This window comes from Pleurodeles waltl, chromosome 10 (assembly GCF_031143425.1).
Source record: "Pleurodeles waltl isolate 20211129_DDA chromosome 10, aPleWal1.hap1.20221129, whole genome shotgun sequence".
Classification (NCBI taxonomy): Eukaryota; Metazoa; Chordata; class Amphibia; order Caudata; family Salamandridae; genus Pleurodeles; species Pleurodeles waltl.
In genome coordinates, this window is record NC_090449.1 from 901034068 (window position 1) to 901054015 (window position 19948).

Genomic DNA, 19948 nt, shown 5'->3' on the forward strand with positions numbered 1-19948 from the left:
TGTTTCACTTTTGCTATTAATAGCAAAAGTACTTGAAAAAGTAATTAATACTCTGGGACTGCTCAGAATGACATCACATATTTCAAACCCTACCCACAGGTTTTCAGCCCTCCCATAACACAGAGACTGCTCTTCTGGCTGTCACTGAAGTACTTTATCAGATGTTGGACAAGGGAGGCTCTGCTGCACTGACACTTTTAGAGCTGAGTGCAGCCTTGGTTACAGTCTCACACAAAATACTAGTCACGAAGTTGAGACAGTTTGGACTTCCCGTCAAACAACTTATTTGGTGCATGTGCAAACCGCCACTTAATGCTAGCTTGCATTCAGCCTGCATCCTCTGGTGGATATTTTAGAATCTCTTTGGTTCCCACTGCTTATGCAGGTAAAACCCAATTGAGCCTACCCCTTACATCTGCTGAGGATGGAGGGCCTGCCAGATCTGATAGAGATATCTAGTTTTAGATGATTTACCTTGGAATTTTCCCCAGGCATCAGTCTGGATCTTGAGATTTTTCTTGAGCAGTGCCCCTGCCACCTTTGGGTGGCATCGATCAGCTTCACGTCTGTTAGCATTGTCTGCGCTGGATATGATGGTGCGGGTCCCATATAGGTGCCTCCCCGGTGCGCTCAGGTCAGTTGTTTTCTTTGTGTCAACCAGCGCTGATCCGAAGAGAGCTACCCTTCTATCATTTTTTAACTGGTCATTATTTTTACTTTTTGTTGAAGTTTTTTCAAGTTTCTAACTTCTGGTGCGTGGAGGGATGTCATCTAGTAAGACTGTGTTTAGCCCTGCTGATCCTGTCATTGGGCGATGTCAGTGACAGATCCGCACCTCATGTGCCTTTCGTGTTTGGAGCTCAACCACGACCCAAAGTTGTGCTCTGAGTGTCTAGCCATGCATCCGAAGACTTTGAGGAAGCAGTTCCTGAAGCTGATGGTGACCTGATGCTCGACTCCACACAAGTTGTGGGTCCGGTTGACATGAAGGTCCCAGGAGTGGTTGCGGAGCCCTCCTTCCTAGTCCGCCCACTCCAACTCCTCTGTACAATCAGGTAAGTCGAGGCACAAGAAGAAGTCGAAGAAAGCGAAACATTCTTTCACTTCACCTCGTATGTCGGCCGTTGAGATGAGGAAGCAGGAGCGTCATCGTTCAAGGCCTCCCTCTGCAGAACATGCGTGTGGGTTGACTCTGTGCCTCCCAACGTTTCCTGGAGCTGGAGCACCCTCTACCCAAATAAGAGTTCTGGGAGTTCATGCGCCTCATTTTTAGGCAGTCCGACACTGCTGGCGCACCTTTGTGCCCTTCGGAGTCAGAAGCGGCCCTTTCAGATTCCGCTTCAGCCTGGGCTCCGAGGGGCACCCATTGATTCACGATTGGATCCGGGAAGGCGTTGGTCATACCCCTCAACTTTCCCCAACACCGTTCCCAACACCAGTGCTCCCAGTGCCACCCGCGTCCCCGTGCTGCACCATCCCCATCCTCATTGGCTACTCTGACATGGAGCCAGATGGGATTTGTAAGAGACCGACTAGGGTGACAACAGGAACCGTGCGTCCTATGTCACATCCTGAGTCTTTTCCCTATGGGCTAGGTTACAGTGAGGAATGGGAGGGGTCACTGGACCCTTTAGAAAACCACTTCCAAGATCCTATTGACTGGCGTATGGACTTGGGTGAAGCCAGTGGACTGGATTCCTCCCCAGATACTGGTATCATTTCTTCCCCTAACATGGCTGCGGAGGAGGGAGCTTTCCTACTCCATGGTGGTGCAAAGAGCAGCTGAGGTTCTAAACCTTGAGTTGCCTATGGTGGCAGTCAGGGCTATCCTCCTGATAGAGGTGCTTCAACCTGGAGCTTCATCCTCCAAAGCATTGTTCCCCTTCAGTGAATCCCTTACAAATGTCCCACTGGTACATGGTGCATACCCAGCACAATGGCTCCTGTGAACTGGACAATGGCCTGCTGCCATCTCCCTGCCTCGAGCAACCCAAGTTTCCTTACGCAACACTGCACCCCTAAGAGCTCTATTATCCAAGCCTCCACCTCACATGGCGCATTCCCTTCCCCACTCCTGGATAGGGAAGCCAAGAGGCTCGATGCACTTGGGATGAAGATTTTTTTCTTCCGACAGCCTGCCATTGTGGTCCATGAACACCGTATGCCTTTTGTGCTGTTAGTTCCATACGCTATGAGATATGGTTGTGCAAGTGCTGCCGCAGGTCTAGAAGGAGGCCCAGGCCGTATTCTCTCAAGCAGTTGAGGATGAGAGAGAGACTTCAAAGTTCACAATCTGATGTGGACTGGACATGACCGACTCACTGGGCAGAGCAAATTCATCGGCAATGACCCTTAGTAGCTACGCCTGGTTGAGGACATATGGATTTTTGGGGGTTGTCCAAGCCAATCTTCTGTATATGCCCTCTGATGGCACCCATCTCTTAAGAGAAAAGACTCAAGGCTTGAGCGCTTTAAGGATTTTTGGGCTATGGCCAGGTCTTGGGCCTCCAGGTTTCCCCTCGTGCCCCTCAGTATGCTTTTCACCCCTTTAGGGAGCCAGCGGTCCACTGAGTTCCCCCCACCTGCAGCTGTCTCCAAACCTTCCTAGTCTGACTCATCACCACCAGGGACCAGTCGGAGGCAAGATCTGCAATCACCTGCTCCGCTGGCAGTCCATCACGTTAGATAGGTGGGTTTTGCATATAGTGCAAAGGTGCTGCTCCCTCCCCTTCGAGACTGCTCCTCCATCTTTGCCACCATCCTAGGGTCAGATGAGGAAGGATCACTTGGCATTTCGTTGTGAGGAAGTTATGGCCCTCTTGGCCAAGGCAGCCATAGAGAGGGTTCATGTGTCAGAAATAGGTTGTGGTTGTTATTCCCATTACTTTATGGGGCCCATTAAAGGCAAGGGCCTCTGGCCCTATCCTAGACCATCAGTCCCTCAGTCTCTTACTCAGGAAGGAGAAGTTGAAAATGCTCAGGTTCGATCTGCCCTGGGTCCAGGAGACTAGATGGTAGCATTGGACTTGCAGGATGCTTAATTCTATATTGCTGTCCTGTTTGCCTACGGATGTTACTTACAGTTCACGGTGGGCCACAAGCACTTTCAGTTCACTGTGCTCCCCTTTGGCCTTACCAATGCCCCTTGGGTGTTCACTAAGTGATGGCAGTGATCACAGCTGATTTGCGCAGATCAGGGGTTTCAGTCTTCCCCCTATCTCAACAACTGGCTATTGAAGTCGGGCTCGCCCCAGACTGTTGTCGCCCACCTCCAGATCACATTGGTCCTCCTTCATTCGCTGGGGTTCACTGTGAATGTGCCGAAGTCACACCTGACTTCCTCTCAGACTCTCCCTTTCATTGGAGATGTTCTGGACACAGTGTAGTTTCAGTAATCTCTCCGACTAGGTTCAGATCTTGGAGTGAGCTACGCAAGATCTGCAGTCGTGATTAACAAACCACAATTGGGTCAGAGGCAGAACCCTCTCCCTTCCCCAACCAGATCTGACATAAGAGACAGATGTGTCACTCCTGGGCTGGTTCGGCCATCTGGGAGAGGTGCAGTTAAGAGGCATGTGGTCACTGGCAGAGTCTGGACTCCACATCAACCTTTAGAAGCTCCTTGTGATCCGGCTAGCATTGAAGTCATTTCTTCCCTCTTTTGAGGGGGAAGATGGTGCAGGTGTTTACGGACAACACCACTGCCATGTGTTACTGCAACATGCAGGGCGGGGTGGGGTCTTGGACTCTGCGCCTCTGGACAAGGCTAGAACAGCAGGGCATACCCCTGGTGGTTCAACATCTGGCGGGCTCTCTAAGCTCCAGAGCAGACGATCTCAGCCAAAAATGTATACCAGATCATGAATGGCATCTCCAACCGGAGGTGGCTCAAGGTCTTTTTCAGCAGTGGAGACAGCCTTGGTTAGGTCTGTTTGCCTCCGCAGAGCAGTGCAGTGTCAGCTGTTTTGCGGGTCGGAGTTTCCAAGCCGGCATTTGCACAGAGATGCTTTTAGTCTTAAGTGGAACTCAAACCTCCTGTATGCCTTTCTGCCCTTACCACTTCCTCCCAGAGTTCTCAGAAAGGTCAAGAACGACCAGGCCCAAGTAATCCTTGTAACTCTGTACTGGGCATGGATAGTCTGGTATCCCGAGACTGTTGAGCATGTCCATCGATCCTCCGATCAGACTGCCCCTTCAGGAGGATGTTCTGTCGCAGCAACAGGGAAAGGTTCTGCATCTAGACCTGTTCACTCTCCACTTTAATGCGAGTAAACTGAGCAATGACAGTTGACAGCTTTTGACCTCCCGCCCTAAGTCTGTAATGTAATCTTGGCGGCCAGGGTTACCTCCACCAAAACCATATACGCCTGTTGTTGGAAGAAATTTGTGGCATGGTTCATAGACAAGTCTGTTGGCTCCCTTTCTGCCCTTCTCTCTGAGGTCCTATTGTTTGTCATTTCTCTGATCCAGCAGAGACAATACCTTCTCCCCTGCCCCAGGCCCATGGAGGTGTAGTACAGCCAGTATGCCCCAGTGGTCAACACCCTTGTAGTTTGCCCCTCTAAATTAAAACAAAATCTGAACTGCCAAGCTGGGTGAACATATAGTTGGTCGAGTCTGCTGGAAGGCCCTGCTAAAATGTTACAGCTGCTGGCAAATCATTTTTAAAGCGGCCATTCAGGCAAACCAGGCCATTGCTCGCTAGTCATTGGCTCAGCACCTTGACCTCCCACTTGATAGAGCTGGTCGGGAACAAGGCCGGGGCGGATGTTAAAACAGTCCAGGGCATCTTCCATCTGAATGTCTGCCTGGCCAGGATACAAATGAGCATTGAGATCCCCAGCCATGATTATAATTGCTTCGGGAATTTTCCTATAAGGTCCTTCAAATATTGGTCCAACAACTTTAGCCAGTCTTTCAGTCTCCTGTATTCTTCCCTACGGATATATGCAAACCACCTGCAGACATTTTTAATGAGCCAAAGTACAACAAAAGAGAGCTGCAAACCACTGGACACATTATTAACCTTCAGTGGCTTCTTAATTACCTTGGTAGATATTAAAGTTAGGATCCCTGCTGAGGGCCTACCCTTTCCTCACATAGAGCCTTTACTATTCAGTAGAATGAAACCATCAATAGCCTTATCCTCGCTCAACCAAGACTCCTGGAGGAACACCTCATGATAGGGCTTTATTCTTTTTTTCCAGATCGCTGCCCTTTCTAAGATGCTCAAACTTGTGTATGTTCCAAACTCAGGATTCTCAATTCGATGCACAATGCCTCACTCAATTGTCTAGTGGGCCTTCCCATTCCCAAGAGTTGGGAAGCGGTATAAAAGGGGCAAATCTATTACCCTGCTCCAATTCTGGGACCCCTCTCTGCTCCGTCGATCTATCATTTACAAGTACCACCCTCAAATAGTTTGGGGGTCTGACTAGCTTGCTATGTCCGCCTATCGATTGGCCGCTGCATGTCACAAGGATAGGGTATAGCCTGATCCCACGTGCTGGGGACTAACCCCCAATGCATATTTAGGAAGGATGGAGGGTGTGGCTCTGAGCTTCAGATAGACAGCTTAGATTTCTTTCAAACCAGCCGTCACAAAATAGACTTCTGATATTGTTACCAAAAGAGCAATATAGCGGGAAATAAATGTCATTTTTGATAATTCCCTTCTCTGCTTCTCGGCCTCGAACCCCACAGAGACCAGGTCATCTGTGGATATCTCGAAGAGCAAGGGGATTTATTAGAATATATTACAACTTTTTGAGCGATTCAATGGGTGTAATTTCCTGGCCTTTTCCCTCCTGCAAATTATGTCCAGTAGCAATATGTAAGAGTATGACTGAAACTTGGATAATTTCTCTGCAATAGGGATGGTTTCTTTACTGAATTTTTGGCACCTAATGCATTAGTTTCCCTTCACCTGACAGATGCAGGAGTAATTGTGAGTGCAATGGCACATCCTTTTGAAGGCTGGGGATAAGCAGCAACTCGGCTTCTGACGTGGGATTTTACAACAGCCTGTGTGCAAAAGGTTAGAGTTGATGTAGTGCTGCTATGCAGAGTGGGAACACTAGAGAGCAGATCCAATTATCCACTCTTGACTTAAGGGGTTTTGCTGTTTGTTTCATACCTCTAAACCTTTGGTAAAGGTAGTAGCTGGGGGAAACTTGGTGATAAAGATATATAATGCCTTTTCCTGACTAGCATTGGATGTTTTGAGATGTAAACTGAGCTGTTTGGATTCAGTGGAGCCCCACTCCCTCCTGATGCACTTGACCATTCACCCTGAGCATCCCCAGGGGAAAGAACCTTAGACCCCATTCCCTCACTTGACACTTGTAAACCTTTGTTGGATTGCTAGATTTTGGACAAGATATCTTTGAAATGTTTTGGCTGATCCACCTTTTGGAGCTTACAGCCACAATGGTTCATGGGAACATGCAGTCTTTTTCATCATCAGCATTACATACAGCAGGGATGAGGAGCTGGACTGCAAGATGTTGATAGTCCCACCCAGAAAGTCTTTAGATACATTGGTCACCCCAGGAAAATAGTCCTTTTGAGACGGGTTCCCACACTTTTCCCGGAAAGCCATGCTATGTTCGAACCAAAAGGCTCCAAAACCTTCAACCACTGACGAAGCTGATGAAATATTCAGTTGAGGTGAGAATGAGAGTCTTGGGTCATACCACGGGTCGATGGCAAGGAGTCCTCCTGGGTAATGACTGGTTGGTCATGTTTGTCTGCGAATGCCAGCCCTTGGGCTTTTGTCGCTAAGGGTCCCGCTGACTGCTGTTGGTGGGGAAGGAGAGCTAATGTTAAAATGTTTAATAACAAGGTTTCTTATGGATGTGGCAAGGGGCAAGTGGGGGACTTTCTCAATTGATACAGACAGCCCACCCCCTCAAAATGTAAGAGCTTGAGTCAATCTGACCTTTTGCTTTTTTGCCCCTTGCCTTTTTCCTCTTGCAGGGCCTTTCCCTCTCTTTTTCATTTAGCGCTCCAGGCAGGACTCTCTTCTGGCAAAGTGTGGGAAGAAGGACCCGTTGGGTGGGATCCATATTAAGCAAGGGAGGAAGAAAACCTAGTACAGTAGGCTAAGGAAAGAAAAATAAAAGGTGGGAGTCAGCTGGGGAAGGAAAAAAGAAATCACATACTTTCTCCTCCTTTGACACTCCCGGGGATCCAGTGCTGCTGCCATCACCACACCACATGCTGCTCTGCCCAGCATCTCTTTGTAGTCTTAACAGTCTGGAGGGCCAGGAGCAAATCAGGCCCTTTCCTTCCAAGGGGCTTCCAGCTGAAGGTCAATGACATCCAGGACTTGCTGTAAGGAGAAGGTATAAGCTTCAAGACAGGGGGCAATAGGCTTAACATATGGACCCAGGAACTGGCTCGTGAAGGGGTGGGTCACCCACCCGCCATGCCGCATTTCAGACCCCCCAGCACCCCGTGGGATCAAGACACAGTGGAGAAGAGCAACCTGCACACTTTGCCTCCTGAACCTTGCCAAGTCTTGAGCCCAATGAGCCCCAGGTGCTGCCCTCCTGGCATTCCCTGGTGTCTTCCTTACTTCACCACCGCCAGCGGGAGTTTCACCCCTGTGAGGACTGGCCTGTCCCTCTCAGCATTTGGGGCTGGCATTGCAACACCCCAGAGCATCGCGTCGGCGCTGGAGTGTGAGGTAGAGGGCAAGGCACTGACAATCCAGAGACCTGTGTCCCAGATTGGTGCTTCGGCACAAGACAGAGCATGAAGCGGCAACAATTCTATGATGAAGTCGGCATTGGCAGGAGCGAGCGTGAGCCTGAATGATCCTGCTCTGGGTCTGTGGGCGGGCACGGGTATAGCGGCTGGGCGGTATGACAGCGTTTCTGTTTACTTACTGTTTTTTGGTTAGGTAACAGTGGGTGGCATGGTCAGTACTGATTTGCATAAGACGGACCTCTGTATAGAGGGACACAGTGGGTGGAAAACAATGGGTTGGAATGCTATCCAGAGCAATATCCAGTAGTTTAGACTATTTGCAGACACCCCTCCCATCACCTTTTGTGTGTTTGATATAAAGCACTAAATGGCCAAGTGTTAGCCCATATGGGCTAGCTGTGCTACAGGATCCAAGCTGTACCTCACAGACTAGAGGCTAAAACAGGACTGGGGTTGCTTGAGTTCCTTTCTGGTACGTGCTTCGCTTGGCATCTCAGGATGCACTATGTTCCCATGAGGAGCAGGGTCAGCACTGATTTGCATAAAGGAAGCCTTTGTTGGAGTCAGGCAGTGAGAGAAAAATTATAGGTTGAAATACTGTTCAAAACAATTGCCAGTGGTTTACTGTTTGCAAGCAGTCCTCTAATCATCTTCTGTATGTTTAATGCCACTCTGCCTATGACTAAAAGTGGGAGCTTAACACCGAAATATTTAGATGTGGCTGTACATTTAGCATCTGACATACTTTTGTCATTTCCTATGGTATATTTGTGCTCCTCTATAGTGGAATGTAATTGTTTCCCATAATTAAGTCCTCTCTGCAGGGGGTACATCTTGTGGTTATGCTTGGTCAGGATTTTTTCTAGTTCACCCTTAAACCTGAGATCTCTTCAAAGTCCTGTAATGCCTACTATTTTAGTTCTAAATCAATGTAAGATGTCTCACTAGTGTAGAAACAGATTATCATCTTATAGCGATATTGCGTGTATCTGCCCATCTAACTGGTTGCCTCTGATAGCACCATATCCTCTCGTCTGGCTGGCCAACAGATCCTTGGCTATGACAAACAAAAAGGGCAATGAAGGACAACCCTTCTTTGCTATCTCTATACTTCTCCAAGTGTCGGAAATGAACTTTGCTGCACTAGCATGGGCTGCTGTGTCTGTGTTTAGTAGTATAATCCAGTTCATTAGGCCCTCCTCTTTGCTGTTTCTGCCTTCTGGACTCTAAAGAGCTACTTCAGGTTAAGTGTGTCAAATGCTACCTACATATCCATGGATATCACCGCCGGGAAGGAGTCCAGACACAGCTCATTTTCCAGAACATAAAATAGATGATTTATATTTTCCGTTATAGTTAAATATAATTACGTTTTCATCAAAATGCACTAACTCTGCTTATATGGTCCGCAGTTGTGCATTTCCCCTGTGCTTATGTGTTCTGGAAGGAGGCTGAGCAGCATGAATGGTTTCGTCTGTGAGGACAAATTTAATCCAGCAATATATGGTGGGTTCACGCGCAGAGCGGTCATTCTGAACTGCTTGTTCTTGAGCAGCCTGGTCCCTGGAGCCCTGTGGCAGATTGCTTCTGTTTGGTTTCTGGCTATATCCTGCACTCGACGCCTACCTAAAAAAAAAAAAAAAAGATTGACCAAAACTCATTTGATGGGTGGCAGCTTCATTAGTTTGCATACGAAGTGAGACTGTAGATTGACTGGGTGTTTCTTTGGATAAAGTTGATTGATTCTGGAACCATTTACCAATGGGCCATGATTCCAAGGATGTTGCTTAAAAGTTGTTAGACCTGACAGCCTTAGGGTGGTTTCACTGCCAATTCAACTTGGCATTTAAAAGTACTTGCCAAGCCTATAACTCCCCTTTTTCTACATATAAGACACCCCTAAGGTAGGCCCTAGGTAACCCATAGGGCAGGGTGCTGTGTAGGCAAAAGGCAGGACATGTAGTTACGTAGTTTACATGTCCTGGTAGTGTAAAACTCCTAAATTCATTTTTACACTGCTGTGAGGCCTTATCCCTTCATAGGCTAGCATTGGGATGCCCTCATACATTGTTTGAGTGGTAGCAGCTGAGCTGAAAGAAGTAGGAAGTTCATATTTAGTATGGCCAGAATGGTGATATAAAATCCTGCTGACTGGTAACATTGGATTTACTATTCCTATTTTAGAAATGCCACTTTTAGAAAGTGAGCATTTCTCTGCACTTAAATCTTTCTGTGCCTTGCAATCCACGTTTGGCTAGGTTTAGTTGACAGCTCCTTGTGCATTCACTCAGACACACCCCAAACACAGGAAACTCAACCTCACTTGCACACATCTGCATTTTGAATAGGTCTTCCTGGGCTGGGAGGGTGGAGTGCCTGCCTTCACACAAAGGACTGCCACATCCCCTGCTGGGACCCTGGCAGTTAGGATTGAAATGAAAGGGGACCTGGTGCACTTCTAAGCCACTCTTTGAAGCCTCCCCCACTTCAAAGGCACATTTAGAATATAACAAGGGCATCTGCCCCTACCAACTCAGACAGTTCCTGGAGAAGAAACCTGTAACCAGAACCTGCATTCTGCCAAGAAGAATGCCTGGCTGCCCAAAGGACTCACCTGACTCCTTTCTGTGAAGGACTGCTGCCTTGCTGTTGCCCTGCTGCCTTGCTGCTCTCTGGCTGAGGTGAAGAAGTGCTCTGCAAGGCCTTGGATAGAGCTTGCCTCCTGCTCCCTGAAGTCTCAGGACCAAAAAGACTTCATCTCTTCAAGAAGGACTCCTTGTGCGGCGCAATTCAACGCACAGCCTGCCAGAAACGATGCACAGCCTGCCCTGCGGTGAAAATTTCACCGCACGCCGAACCGAAACAACGCAGCCCGACTTTGTAACGAGAAGATCAGCGCAGTGCCAGGCTAACAACTGGAAATTCAACGTACGGCCCACTGGATCGACGCACAGCCAACCCGGAAAGGCGCAGCCCGACCTCCAGAGAGGAATAGACTCGGTGCCTGCTGTGCAGTAGAAAATTCAACGCAATGCCCACCGGATCGATGCAGCTCCTGTGACTTCATCCTGCCAGCGCAGGAAATCCATGCACCGTCCCCAGGGCGTCTGAAAACCCCTCAACCTGAAGAGGATCGCTGACCGAGCACTGGAAATCGACGCACAGCCGTCCCTGCGTGAAAACTAAACGACGCACCGCCGTGTGCCGCCCGAGAAATCGACGCACACCCATTTGTTTCCACTCATCTCCTCCTCTGAGGTTTTTGCAGTGATTTGTTCACACAAGCCAGGTACTTTGTGCTTGAAAGAGACTTTGTTTGCTTTTAAAAGACTTAAGACACTTAATATCACTTTTCAGTGATATCTCAACATATACCTATTGCATTTTAATCGTTTTGACCTGCATCTTATCAGACAAATATTATATATTTTTCTAAACACTGTGTGGTGTATTTTTGTGGTGCTTATTATGTTAGTGTATGATTTATTGCACAAATACTTTACACATTGCCTTCTAAGTTAAGCCTGACTGCTCAGTGCCAAGCGACCAGAGGGTGGGCACAGGATAATTTGGATTGTGTGTGACTTACCCTGACTAGAGTGAGGGTCCTTGCTTGGACAGTGGGTAACCTGACTGCCAACCAAAGACCCCATTTCTAACAAAGGTTTTGTAAGAACAAAACCCTAAATACCAATTTGTCCCCTTGCTGGTGGAAACAACTGGTTCTAGGGGGTGACTTAGACCGCCTGCGTATCTTTGGATCAAATAATTCCAACTTTAACCAGTTTTTGCCTGGTATGATCCTAAGGTGTACGACCAGAGAACCTACTTTGCTTGAAAAGTCAAGTCCCAGCACCAGTAGTCCTCCCAGTTGAAATATTGCTTCCAAGACCTGTTATGGCTGTAACTAGTCTCTTTAAAACTACTTTTGATATCCCCTATCACTGACCATCAGAGCCCTGTTAACTGGTCAAGTAAACTAACTTTAGCAGTTTCTTTTTTTCACTTACTTTTTTTGTTAGTTTGGAATCTCTTTTTAACATTGAGTGGTGGGTTTCTGGACTCTTTGAGAGTGTTGACTATTTGACAGCTATCTTAGCTGAAAATAGGGATGAGTGGAACTCACGTAATTTGACTCTGCAGAATTTCATGGAGTGTTTATGTAACTCTGCAGAATTCCACAGAGTTTCACCAATAGGCAGAAATTATGTAGGTCATGCTGCTCGTGCTGTGATTTACCTTCAGTAGCGCAAGAAACGCTGAAAAAGCACAACCAGCACCATGCTCTGTGCAAGAGCTCGTGGTCATTCAAATTGAATTTGCTGCCACTCGAGTAAAAAATCTATTTAGCGGCAGTAAATCCACTCGAGAACCAGCCCTTTGACTGCAACTGCTCCTATAAGAAAATTGCTCTTGGGGGTGCCAAAATCTCGCTTGCACTTGCCAGCTCGCATTTCTCAAGCCTTGTAGGAAAAAAAAATTCTGCCATGCAGTGATTGGCGGAGTTTAGCCGGAAACTCTGGTAGCCAAATTCTGCCAGTTCCAAAGGAAGAATTAAACATTAGGCATAACACTAGCTGAGACTCACTAAGGGCCAGATGTACAAAGCAGTTTTCAAGTTGAAAACAGCGAATCGGCCCATTTGCAACTTGACAAATACTATTTGGGATGTGCAAAGCCCAAGCTGCGATTCAGTAACTTGTTACCGAATCGCAGTTTGGGTTTTGCGATTCGGTATTAGGAAGGGGCATGACGAGGGCGTCCCTTCCTAATACCGAATCCAGATGGTAAGTATGATTGTTTTGTGACCGCGAAAGCGGTTGCATAACAATCGCAGTTAGCAAACGGGAAGGGGTCCCCATGGGACCCCTTCCCCTTTGTGAATGGTAGCAAAAATATTTTTTCAGAGCAGGCAGTGGTCTCACAGACAACTGCCTGCTCTGAAAAAATGAAAAAACTTTTCATTTTTGATTTTGAAATGCATCTCGTTTTCCTTGAAGGAAAACGGGCTGCATTTCAAAAGAAAAAAAATGCTTTATTTAAAAGCAGTCACAGACATGGTGGTCTGCTGTCTCCAGCAGGCCACCATCCCTGTGAGAGCGGCCATTCCCAATGGGGTCGCAAATTGCAACCTACCCCATGAATATTCATGAGGTAGGTCATTTGCGACCCCATTGGCAATCGCAAACAGTGTCATTGACACTGTTATACATCAGGTTTTGCGACTAGCAAATTGCGGGTATCAAAACCTGATTTTTGTACATGTGGTCCCTAGTATCTCAAGGAAGCCCCATATCTAGTACTGTTGCAAGACTAGACAGACAGCTTACATCGCAGTATATCTGATATATTTCTAACATTCTGTCTGGCACCTAGAGAAACATTGCTAGTAGTAGTTTTACAACTTAGAGTTTGGTGGATGAGGGGATCTTCAGATATCTCCGGATATACCATGTGAACTATTTAATGTACATAGATGTTTCTGCACTCTAAATAGGGTGGATGGGACATCTAACCCTTTGAGCAGATGTCTTGTTTCAGCCAAACTCTTTACTAGGTACGAAAGGTGTAAGCCCATGAATTTGCGATTCTGAAACTGCAAAATATAACAAATAGTAATTTCTGAATTATAAAATATTATGTATAAACCACCTTTAATTCCAAACAGCGATTTTCTTAGGAATCAGTCTTACTAAATAAGAAATTAACAAAAGGCGATTCAATATACATCACAGTTTGCAAAAGAGTTGTTTAAGAATGTTGCATATGCAGAGACGGGTGACCTAACTGACCTGGAGGTATGCACGGCGAGGAGGAGAGTTCCACACCTATAGTAATGCTAACATTAAATCTAAACCAATGGCAAACCAGGAGTCATTAGGTGGGTGAAGGAAAAAGAAAATGTAGCGATGTGGTATTAGAAATCCTGGTTAGGGAATGTGTGGCAAAAATGGAAAAGCTTTTTGGCAAGGCCTTACTGACAAAAACTGAGACCACTAAACATAAATCTGGAGACCCAGACAATATCGTATTAATGCAGTGCTGTTGACAAGTCAGAGTAGTGAAACACTTGAAAGCGATGTTATAACCTCTGCTCCATGACTAACAAGAGTGTAACAAACAGAGGGCATGATACAAGTGTAACAGAAGGTTGACATATTACTGAGCCACCAATTCTGCTACAGAAGCCTTGAGTCATCCATTCAGTCATATGCTGTGACTTAAGTTGCTAATTTCAGTACATCGGCTTCTGTACCACACTACCAGAAAAGTTAATAAAAAATGAATTAATATTATTAGCTTAATGGGCAGAACTTGATACCATAAAAGAAGTATATGCTTCTTAAAAAGATTTCATCTACTTGAAATTTGAAATATTTCAGTACAAATATAGTCATTACATAAGCTTTTAAAATGGGCTGCATAATCCATTCCAGGTTTTTTAAATGCTAAAAGAAATAGATTATTTGGTTAAATTACCCTGCATATGTACCAATGGGCCATAGTTTTCACATGATATTCAGACTCAGACATTCAAATAAAATGCAGTTGTCATTATAATCAGCAGAGATTGCATCTGAGGTTTACCTATTGATCTATGATCTTTATAATGACGTCACGTGTAGACTTTTGTGTGGGAACTTTAAAATAACAGTTTCAATATAAAATTCTCAACAAGCATTTGAATTTAAAAGCATTTTGCATATTGTCAAACAGAACCTCCATCCCAAGAATGCCAGACAGAGTCGGAGGGATACTGCTCCATTACCAAAGAAATACTATCAATCCCACTGCGTACGATTTTTGATCCAGCGCTTGTGTCTACTAGGTATCCAGCAAAAAAGTATGCAATCTACATCCAATTCAATTAATGAACATTATAGCAGGGACAAGGGAAGACACATTTCAGTACCTAGGCAGGGCACGACCCATTGGAAGTTGGCTGTCAGTTGCAGCCTGATGTACCTTTCGGCATACCTACTGCTATTCTGTTTCATAACTGTGGGGAATCCTTGTTATTGATCCAATGTTAGCGGTAGAGGGCCACATGTGAGCTTAGTAGGATTGCGGAAGACCACAGAAAGTTTATGGCAGACGGACATAAAATAAACAAATCTGGCATGTCAGAGCTAAGTGAGCCAGTCAAGAATGAATTATTCAAGTAAGTAGCTGCAGGAGATGTTCCCATTTAAAATAGTGTGTTAAAATATGGAGCAACTATTTTTCCACGTGTTGCTCCTCCTATAGCTTTGTATTGCTTACTGCCTTGTGGCAGTCCATTGCATGCTCTGAAAGATGAGTTGAAAGTATCAATGGCCAATATATAACGTGAACATTGGCTTTTCTCGGATGTGTTCTCTTTTACCATCATTGTTATTAAATTTGTTCACTTTCAATGTTTACATGTTTCATAGCAGAAAGAAGTGCTGTTATCTTGTATGAGAATTAGAAACAAATTTTCAGAACCTGCTAACATGAAAATAGTATGCATGCAGTGACAACCCTTTTGTCATTTGTGAAACACATGTAATAGGGCTTGAGTTAACCTAAACATATTGAGAGTGGTGGGGGAAGCAGTGGGATGAATTGTTACATGAAAGTCATAGAACTATTTCTTGATCTGGTCATCAAGGAGTAGCCTTGCCAACAAGCTGTAGATGAGACAGACAAGCATGAAAAAAGAGGTAGGTGTTCCTTTTATAAACTCTAGGTTTGGGCAGGCATGCTTGTATCACTATGGTTTGGTTTGTTATAAGAAGATATATCATTGATTCCTGTTGGAATTTGGGTTACTGGTTTAAGGGGTTAAAATCTTGCTCAGGCAGCAACCACAAACTTGTCAGGGTGAAACACAAGCAAACCTCAAATTAACGTGCTCAACCCTCTGCTTGACACAAATCACTTAGGCTTAACTTGGAGGCAATGTGTAAAGCTTTTATGAGGCATATCAAACAGTAAAAAAGGGAACAACACAAGACAAATTGCTCACCAACTTAGAAAAATAGAGTAAAACCGAATATGTTTTTGACACCAAAATTACAAAAATCCAATCAGAAGAACCTGAGATATGAAGTTTCAAAGATGTATGGTAAGTATAATGCCTAAAAGTGCTAAGCTCCACTCGCAGTTATCTGATCGTGAGAAACTGTGTGGAAGTCCAAAGTTCAAGCTGACTGCACTGGAGCGCGGTGTGGATACAGGAACCAGGTTATTTCCACTGAAAGACTTACCTTCTAAAGTCCAACACAGAGTTCTGTGGAGGGGGCTGCAAGAAAAAGGGAGAGCATCACCGATAGTTGTTGCTGTGGGGCGAGAAGCAGCCTGGGTGTCACCTATGGTCGTAGCTATAGTGCGAAGATCCTGTCTGGCATCGTGGACTGTTGTTGCTGGAGATCCACGTTGGTGGTCTCCGTGGGCTGTCAATGCTGTAGCACGAAGTGCAGCTCTCATGTTGCTGGTTGTCACTGGCAGTTGCTGTAGCTCCAAAAGTCAGGTTCACTAGAGCTTTGCATTGGCGGTCAACACTGGCAGCAAGATCTTAGTGCGAAGAGGCCCTTTTGTGAGGAACCCAGTGATTTTTCCCTCCCTTGGAAAGGGAGCTCAACTGAAGCCACACCAAAGGGCCCAGGGCCCTTCTCCAGTAGAAGCCGCAAGGCTCAGGCAGTTCCAGTTGCATGTCCAGTTGCAGGTCCAGGTGGCAAGTCAGGTGGGCAAATGCAAAGAGGCTTCTGGAGCCTGTTATGTACCTGTTGCTCAGAACAAGAGGTCAGTCAGCTGACACTTGGAGTCTCTTCAGCCTCGGATGAGGCTCCAGTCTTCCCTCTCGGGCAGCAGGGCAGCAGAGTAACAGGGCAGCAGAGAAGCAGTTCTTGTAGAGAGCAGCACAGCAGTCCTTCTAAGTCTTCCACAGGTCCAGAGGTGTAGTGAAGAGTTGTGTCTGCGGGTCCACTCTATCCTTGGTGTCAACTTTTAAGTAGGAGAGGATTCTAGAGGGTTATACCCCCAAAGGTGCTTGGAAATTCCTGCCTCCATGCCTTGGCCCCAGCTTGTCCAAGGGCACATAATAGCAATGTGAATCCCTTTGTGAGAGTGCTGAGTCAGAGGCTCTGTGATGTTCAAGATGTTGTAGGCGACAGCTCTGCCCCCGTCAAGTCACAGATGGCCCATCCTGCCAACACCTATTTTCCTTTGACTCACTGCCTGGGAGTAATACACGAAGACCAACTCTCTGCTATACCTAGTCATGTGACCCTAGGCTGCAAGCAACAAATGATTGGGACAGAAAATGCCAGCTATCTAAAAGTGGCATTTGAAGAATTGTGACTTAAAATTTTACCTTACCATTAAAGAGGCTTTTAAATGACATTTTTGTAGACACCAAACTCGATATTTCGGCTGCTCTCATTTCAAAATTATCACTTACTAAATGTAATAAGGTAAACCAATGTTATCCTAAGGGAAATACAGGCCTTTCAATAATGAACAACAAGTGTAGGAGTTTTTCACTACCAGGACATGTAAAAGTTAAAAGTGTACATACCCAACTTTTTACATTCACTGCATCATGTCCTGTGTGCTATTTAGGGCCTACCATAGAAGTGACTTATGTGTATTAAAAATAAAGGGTTAGCCTGCCAAAAGGTTTATTTTGACAGGTCAGAATGTTAAACTGCAAACACAGACTGTGGTGACAGGCCTGTTTAAAAGGCTAATTAGCTGAGTTGTGTACAATCAGTGCTCCAGGCCCACTACAATTATTCCATTTACAGGCCTTGGGTTCGTATAGTACCTGTTTACTAGGGACTTAACAATGATTAGTAGTGGAAAATCCCACAGAGTCCTAAAAGCTAACAAAAATGGGTTTCTAAAAACAGGAAGGTAAAGACAAAAAGTGTGTGAATGGCCCTACGGGAGGGGCCAAGTCCAACAGTTCCTTGGTTGACATGTACCATAATGGAGTGACTTTAGCAATCCTTTATTTAAGCCCTTCTTGAGCTGCTCTAGGCTGGCTCCTTTTCCATGGCATATGGTTTAATTATAGGTGACAGTGAACAGATTTGTCTGTGAAAAATGCCTAGGAGATCCCCTTTATGGGCTGAACATGCACTTTTTGAGGACTCCATGGTGGTGACGTCGCCCCCTCCCCCTCCCCGAGCATATTACAATTTTCTCACCAGGCTGACCGGTGGGAATATTGTATTCCTCGTTCCTCCATGGGCTGCCCGGCGGGAACAATGCTACGATACTGTCTCAATTCCCTTAGCCAATACTGTAGCATTCCAGCAGACTTGGAATGTTTACTGTCTGTGACAGTGCTGGGCAGGTGGCCCCTGCACTGCCCATACCATGGGCATAGGCAGTGCAGGAGCCTTCCTCAGGCCCGGAACTGGCTTTCCACCAGCCTTTTCATGGCAGGGTCCCCACCATGAAAAGGCTGGCAGAAAGTGGAGTTGTAATCAGCCAGGTGGAGTTGAGTTCAGGCACCATCCTGGCTGAGTACAACTCAGGCCACCGTCACCACGTTGGGAACCATGTTCCGGGCAGGGACAACTCATAAGAAGAAAACTGCTCAACCTTTTTTTAAACCTTGTCAGTGCTCAAGCATGCAAAACAAATGCTTCATAGCTGGTTCAGCAAATGTTGTAGAGTCATATCATCCAATGCAGAGACCCCTTTTCAATTCAGTTGCATGTTATTGACAATGCAACAAGTGATGAACTGCTATCCATCAAATGCATGTTACCAGCATGTGCTTCTGTTCTGTTAATGTGCCATGAAGATATGATAAACAAGACCGTGCACAAAAACACATTCAGAGATTTAGTTTAGAAGTTATTCCAAGGATGTCATAAACAAAATGGCCATTGCCCTTCATAATTCTATTATTTTATTTATTTTAATCACTAGATTTTAGGCTTCTTTATTTTAGTTCTAGATTCTTAAACATATACAGGACAGGTTGCATTTCAAGCTGCACTTTCCATTTTAGTTGGTTGATCTGCACTTTTGTCCACATTCAGCCTGTCAATATATTTCACAGAACTAGACAAAACTCGTGAAAGTGTCAAGTAATCTAAACAATGACTTTGCCAACACATGGGGCAAAACAACTCTGCTACAAGCTCCATGATGCCTACCTTTGAAGGTCTGACAATGAATTTGCAAAATAAACACATAGGGGGTCATTCTTCCGCCACCCGCCAAAGTTCCGCCGTCAGAATACCGCTGCGCGGTCAGAAGACCGCTGCGGTAATTCTGAGTTTCCCGCTGGGCTGGCGGGCGACCGCCAGAAGGCCGCCCGCCAGCCCAGCGGGAAACCCCCTTCCATGAGGATGCCGGCTCCGAATGGAGCCGGCGGAGTGGAAGGGGTGCGACGGGTGCAGTTGCACCCGTCGCGATTTTCAGTGTCTGCTTGGCAGACACTGAAAATCTTGGTGGGGCCCCGCAACACCCGTTACCGCCAGCCAGGTTCTGGCGGTCAAAACCGCCATAGCCAGGCTGGCAGTAGCCAGCCTGTTGGCGGTGCATCCGCGGTCGTTGGCCTGGCGGTAGTCTACCGCCAGGGTCAGAATGACCCCCATAGTCTAAGTTGACGTAGTTTCATTACGCTGATTCACACCGATTATGTCTGAGATAGAATGGAAGGCTCCTCAATGTAGGTTAAAAATCAGTGGTCAGCCCTAAATAAAACCACATTATTTGACCACAGAAAGAGAGAGAGAAACATCTCCCAGGTTGTAGATCCAGACGAGCACACCACCAGATCCCAACATAATTGAAGAAGGCTCCACAGCAACACTCCTAGGCTCTGCAAAGCTTATTGCCTTCACTGATAGGTGCCAGGATTGTATTCTTGCACAGACACAGTCTTCTTGCCCTTGTGCTCAACATAGCTGGCAAGCTATTCCAGATCAACAACAAATCCTGTTGTCCCAGGTATGCACACCACCTCTGAAAACTGAAGAAATTGGCTTATTATTTATTTATTTGCTAAAACCAGTATAGTGCCTAGAGAAAGCACAGCGAAGGGTGTTAAGGGCTACACATTGTGATGTTAGAATGTTTCTTTTTTTCAATGCTCTTGAAAAGCTTAGCTGGTTTTAATTCTTAACTTCTGTGATGTTACCAAACAATATTGTGTGTACTAGAGTGAGGAGTTTTAAAATCATCTTTGCATATTTTGTTTCTAGGGATCCTTGAGTGTGTAACTCATTAATGAATTGTCTTTGGAATT

At 45.9% G+C, this 19948-nt stretch overlaps 1 protein-coding gene across 2 annotated transcripts in view; it reads left to right on the top strand.

Moving 5' to 3' along the window:
* Window positions 1-19948, top strand: part of VPS50 (VPS50 subunit of EARP/GARPII complex) — an 880308-nt gene that overhangs the window by 358340 nt on the left and 502020 nt on the right. The gene's annotated exons all lie outside the window — the stretch shown is intronic.